At 39.0% G+C, this 6,000-nt stretch overlaps 1 non-coding gene across 1 annotated transcript; it reads left to right on the forward strand.

Moving 5' to 3' along the window:
- The first annotated feature begins 682 nt into the window (after positions 1-682).
- Positions 683-786, forward strand: LOC115231524. Its single transcript, XR_003883534.1, has one exon. It is a non-coding gene; the product is annotated as a U6 spliceosomal RNA (small nuclear RNA).
- Positions 787-6,000: the final 5,214 nt, after the last annotated feature.

Genomic DNA, 6,000 nt, shown 5'->3' on the forward strand with positions numbered 1-6,000 from the left:
GTAGTAAAGAAATAGGTATTTAATCTGCCGTTACGTTCTGAGTTCAAATTCCACCGAGGTTGACTTTGCCTTTCATCCTTTCGGAGTCGATTAAATAAGTACCAGTTACGCACTGGGGTCGATATAATCGACTTAATCCGTTTGTCTGTCCTTGTTTGTCCTCTCTGTGTTTAGCCCCTTATGGGTAGTAAAGAAATAGGTATTTCTTTCGACTTTACGTTCTGAGTTCAAATGGTGCTGGGGTCGATTTTGTCTTTTATTCTTTCGAGGTCGATAAAAATTGTACCAGTCGAACACTAGTGTTTCTCACCCGGATGTGTTGGCCTTGTGCCAAGATTTGAAACCAATATTTACATAAGCTACAGAGATGTTCTTTACTGATTAAAACCACAGAAACTAAATAAGATGAAGTGACGTCATAGAACTCTTAAACATTTTCAGAAATAGGTGGATTACGGAGATCTTTTAAAAGCTGAGTCAGTCCTCATTGGTTGAACAAAGAATAAAACGAGTGAATGAGAGGGATTCTACCATACTATCACCACCAGGTAGTTTGTAAACTGCTCTTTAAAATTATTACCCAACAAGACGCTGGAGCATAAAAAAAAAACGAAGGAAATCCTGTGAGGTATCAGGCTTCAAAATGTCCCCCACACCCAAGGGACATTTGACCGACTTCCGGTTAATAAAATTGCACTGAGTGATTTGAAAGGAACGATACGAAGAAGAGTCGCATGGCGCATGCGCAAAGATGACACGCAGATTGATGAAGGTTTCCATATTCTTCCAAAGGTGGTGAGTTGGTAGAAGCATTATCGTCCAGGATAAATACTTGGCGGTATTTTTTCTGACTCTTTTACATTCTGAGTTCAAATCCTGCGGGAGTCAACTTTACCCTCCATCCATCCCTTTATCCTTACACTCATGTAAGGGCGATGATTTGGAACATGTAGAGATTGGAACCAGTTCAACTTCCGTATGGAAAGATAAGAGCGGCGATCTGTGCAGAATCATTAGCACACCGGGCAAAATATTTCTGCGACATTTCGTCCGTCTTTACGTTCTGAGTTCAAATTCCGCCGAGGTGGACATTGCCTCTCACCTTTTCAGGTGAAATAATAATAATAATAATAATAATAATAATAATAATATTATGTTTTGGTTTTTGCTTTGTATTTGTACAAGTTGATTCCAAGTCTCACCCAGAGACCTCAAGAGACAACAAGTTACAAGTTCATGTTGGTGTTATGCCTAGGCTGCCATATTTTTGGTTTTGCACATACTTTCTTTTTTAAACCTTTGTATGCTATGCATATGTCCCTTCTTTTTTTAGTGTATGCCGTGTATACTTTCTTTCTTTTTTGTTTGTTTGTTTCTTTCTTTCTTTCTTTTATCATTTCATTATGTGTTACCCCCAACTTTATGTCTGTCTTTCTATTGTCCCTCCCTCATCCTTCACCCTTGTGACAAATAAATGAAATCATCATCATCATCTATTATTATTATTATTATTATTATTATTATTATTATTATTATTATTATTATTATTGTTGTTGTTTAAGGCAGAATTTGAGCTCAGACATCAAGACAGACAAAATGCCGCCCGTAATAATCCTTTCTACTGGAAGCACAAGGCCTCAAATTTGTGGGGAGGGGACTAGTCGATTACATCATCCCCAGTGTTTCACTGGTACTTGATTTATCGACCACGAAAGGATGAGAGGCAAAGTCGACCTCGGCGGAATTTGAACTCAGAACGTAACGGCGACGGGCGAAATACCTATTTCTTTACTACCCACAAGGGGCTAAACACAGAGAGGACAAACAAGGACAGACACACGGATTAAGTCGATTATATCGCCCCCAGTGCGTAACTGGTACTTATTTAACCGACCCCGAAAGGATGAAAGGCAAAGTCGACCTCGGCGGAATTTGAACTCAGAACGTAACGGCAGACGAAATACCGCTAAGCATTTCGCCCGGCGTGCTAACGTTTCTGCCAGCTCGCCATTATGAGAGTTTTCTTCATGGAAACAACTTCAGTCAAGTTTGTCCTCACAGAACGTCCACGTTTAATTGGGAATAAATATGAGAAGGGATACCTAGACATGTCTTAATAGGACAAATGCCATCCGTGTGGTGTATTTGAAGTTCTGTATAAGTAACAGGGTATACTACTTTAGCTTGGGCAAAATTTGTTCGGAGACAAAATAATGTAAAGTTGCTCTATGGAATCATAGCAACAAAATAATTCAACTGTTTCGAGAAGAAAAAAATCTATCTGGTAACTCTTTTACTCTTTTACTTGTTTCAGTCATTTGACTGCAGCCATGCTGGAGCACCGCCTTTAATCGAGCAACTCGACCCCGGGATTTATTCTTTGTAAGCCCAGTACTTATTCTATCGGTCTCTTTTGCCGAACCGCTAAGTGACGGGGACGTAAACAAACCAGCATCGGTTGTCAAGCAATGCTAGGGGGACAAACACAGACACACAAACACACACACACACACATACATATATACGACAGGCTTCTTTCAGTTTCCGTCTACCAAATCCACTCACAAGGCTTTGGTCGGCCCGAGGCTATAGTAGAAGACACTTGCCCAAGGGACTGAACCCAGAACCATGTGGTTCGTAAGCAAGCTACTTACCACACAGCCACTCCTGCGAATTCTGAAAATAACTGGAAAAATATGCGACTCTACTGTAGAGACAAACTAGCAGAAAACACGAAATAAGCATGGAAATTTTGCTTGGCAAAAATGGTAATATTGAATTAATTACCGCCACGTAATATTTATTACCAAATGACCTTAATATTGAACAGATGTGAACTGGAGAGGAAAGAAATAACAACGACATGGCTGAGGAATTACTGGGTTCAGGTTTTGACACAAGGCCAGCAACCCCGGGAAGGGAGTAAGTCGATTACATCGGCCCCAGTATTCAACTGGTACTTTTTTTATCGACCACGAAAGGATGAAAAATAAAGTCGACCACGGCGGAATTTGAACTCAGAACACAAAGGTAGATGAAATGTTGTTAAGCATTTTGACCGGTGTCGTAACGATTCTGCCAGTTTGCCACTTTGGCTGATGAATGATTAAGATCCCTGGTCACTCAATCCATTGACTGGAATATTTTTGATCCTATTCTCTATGATCAGAGCTGATCTAGGGTTAAACAATAATAATAATGGTCACCCTACTATCAATGGTCAAACAACGACTGTAGTGGTCACTCTAAGATCAGCGGTCAAACCAGAGCTGTGGTGGTCACTCTGTCATCAGTGATAAATTCTAATTAGTTCTATGCATCTTTGTAGTCTCTCATTAGCTTGTTGTCGTTGTTGTATAACCCCAGGTCGTCTTTGATCGGACAAAACCGTGATCATTCCGTCTTTTTCAAGTATAGTCTATCTATTAGGTTGTCCGGAAAGTTCGTGCCGATTTATAGTAGCTTACCTTTCGACTTATTTTAGAACATAGTTGAGTCCATAAAATAGGATTTGACTACACCTCCATTTAGCGCACAGTTTAAGCTATCTTTTCGTGGAAGAAGGTTTATGTTCCTATAATAAAACCTGGTTAATTCGTAACCCTTTAAAATGGAAGATAAGAAAGTTATTTCGGCACTTGATGCTTTGGGAACCAGACAAAATTGCTGCTGCAGCTCGGCTGGGATGTGTTACCCCACCCTCCATATTTACCAGATATTGCTCCTTCGGATTTCCACGTATTCAGGTCTCTGAAGAATAGTCATAATGGCAAAAATTTAAATTCCTTGGGTGACGTAAAAAGAGATATATATATATAAAACAGAGCTAATAGTGAAGGATTATCAATCTGGGCAAAATACTTCATAAGCTCTCTGTTGGTGCACCAGGCTAACAGTATTATTTAGATTAGTGAAGAACTCCAGGTAATCTTTGCGGTAGAGTCAAAGGTTATGATCCATTGCAATTCTAACTTGTTTCTTATATATATATATATATATATATATATATATATAATATATATATATATTATATATATATATATATATTATATATATATATATATATATTGTATATATATGTAAATGAAAGAATGGAGTCGAACGACGATTTTAACAAAATTCCTTTACTCTCGACACATGTTTCAAAGGCTGCATATTCCTAATTCCGAAGGAATAAAGGGTGCATTATGCCGCCATCTCATCAGGAAAGACCGAATTATCCTACTAGGATAATTCATTCACCTTCTTATATATATATATATATATATATATATATATATATATATATATATATATATATATATATATATATATATCCCGTCGTATATATATATATATACGACGGGATTCTAGCGCTTTCAGTCTACTAAATCCACTCACAAGGTTTTGGTCGACCTGAGACTGTATGTATGTATGTATGTATGTATGTAAAGCAAGTGTTGCTTTCGGAAGTCTAGAAAGGCGCATCTGGAGTCGGCGAGACATATGCAGAAAGACAAAGATAAAGGTGTACAAGGCATGTGTGCTCCCTTCTCTTCTCTATGCCTGCGAGACGTGGGTCACATATCGATACCACCTTAAACAGCTGGAACGTTTCCATCAGATGTGCCTCAGACGGATCTATGGCATTAAGTGGAAGGACCACATCAGTGATCTTGAAATACTCGAAGGCTCTCGTTGTGAAAGTATAGAAGCTCTTGTGTTAAAGCAAAGGCTCAGATGGAGTGGTCATCTGGTCAGAATGAAGGATTCAAGGATGCCAAAACAACTCTTTTATGGAGAGTTAGCTAAAGGAGAACGACCTCTACATAAACCAAAAAAGAGGTATAAGGACTTGCTGAAGGCTTCCTTAAGAGATGCTTGCATCTCTCCTGACACATGGGAAGACATAGCTATTGATCGTAGCAGGTGGAGAAGAATTGTGTATGAGGGAACAGCCACATTTGAGAAATCTCGACTTGCATATGAGAAAGTAAGGAGGGATGTCAGGAAGGGCATCACTGTTACACTTCCAGAAGGGAAGGGTCTTCCTTTGATTCTGACATGCAATGTCTGTGCAAGACCCTGCCTCAGAAAAGCTGGACTCAAGAGTCATCTTCGTAGTCATAAGGCGAGACAGATCAGTGATAATCTGGCCACTGGTTGTGGTGTAACACCCATACTAATCATATCTGTCGGGCATGTGGAAGAGAGTGTAATTCGACAGGAGGACTTAAACGACATGCAAAGGTACATGAAGCCCAGTTACAACTACAGCCGGCTATTACCAGTAAAGGTTTTAGTTGCCAAGTTTGTACAAGACATTGTAGATCTTTAGCTGGGCTAAAAAGTCACATTCGATCACAGCACCAGCAACAGTTAAGCTTCGTGCAATGGCCATACTCGATAACGAGGGGGCAGCCATCATGTACGTATGCATGTATGTATGTATGTATGTATGTATGTATGTATGTATGTATGTATGTATGTATGTATGTACGTATGTACGTATGTATGTATGTATGTGTGTATGTATGTATGTATGTATGTATGTATGTATGTATGTAATGTATGTATGTATGTATGTATGTATGCATGTATGTATGTATGTGTGAATGCATACATGTATTATGTATGTATGCATGTATGTATGCATTTATGTATGTACGTATGCATGCATGTATGTAATGTATGTATGTATGTATTATGTATGTATGTATGTACTTATGCGTATGTATGTATGATGTATGTATGTATGTATGTATGTAGTTTATGTCCGTATGCATTATGGTATGTATGTATTATGTATGTACGTATGCATGTATGTATGTCTGTATGTATGTATGTATGTATGTATGTAAGCAAGTTTGCTTTCGGAAGTCTAGAAACGCGCATCTGGAGTCGGCGAGACATATGCAGAAAGACAAAGATAAAGGTGTACAAGGCATGTGTGCTCCCTTCTCTTCTCTATGCCTGCGAGACGTGGGTCACATATCGATACCACCTTAAACAGCTGGACGT

This window comes from Octopus sinensis, unplaced genomic scaffold, assembly GCF_006345805.1.
Source record: "Octopus sinensis unplaced genomic scaffold, ASM634580v1 Contig18697, whole genome shotgun sequence".
Classification (NCBI taxonomy): domain Eukaryota; kingdom Metazoa; phylum Mollusca; class Cephalopoda; order Octopoda; family Octopodidae; genus Octopus; species Octopus sinensis.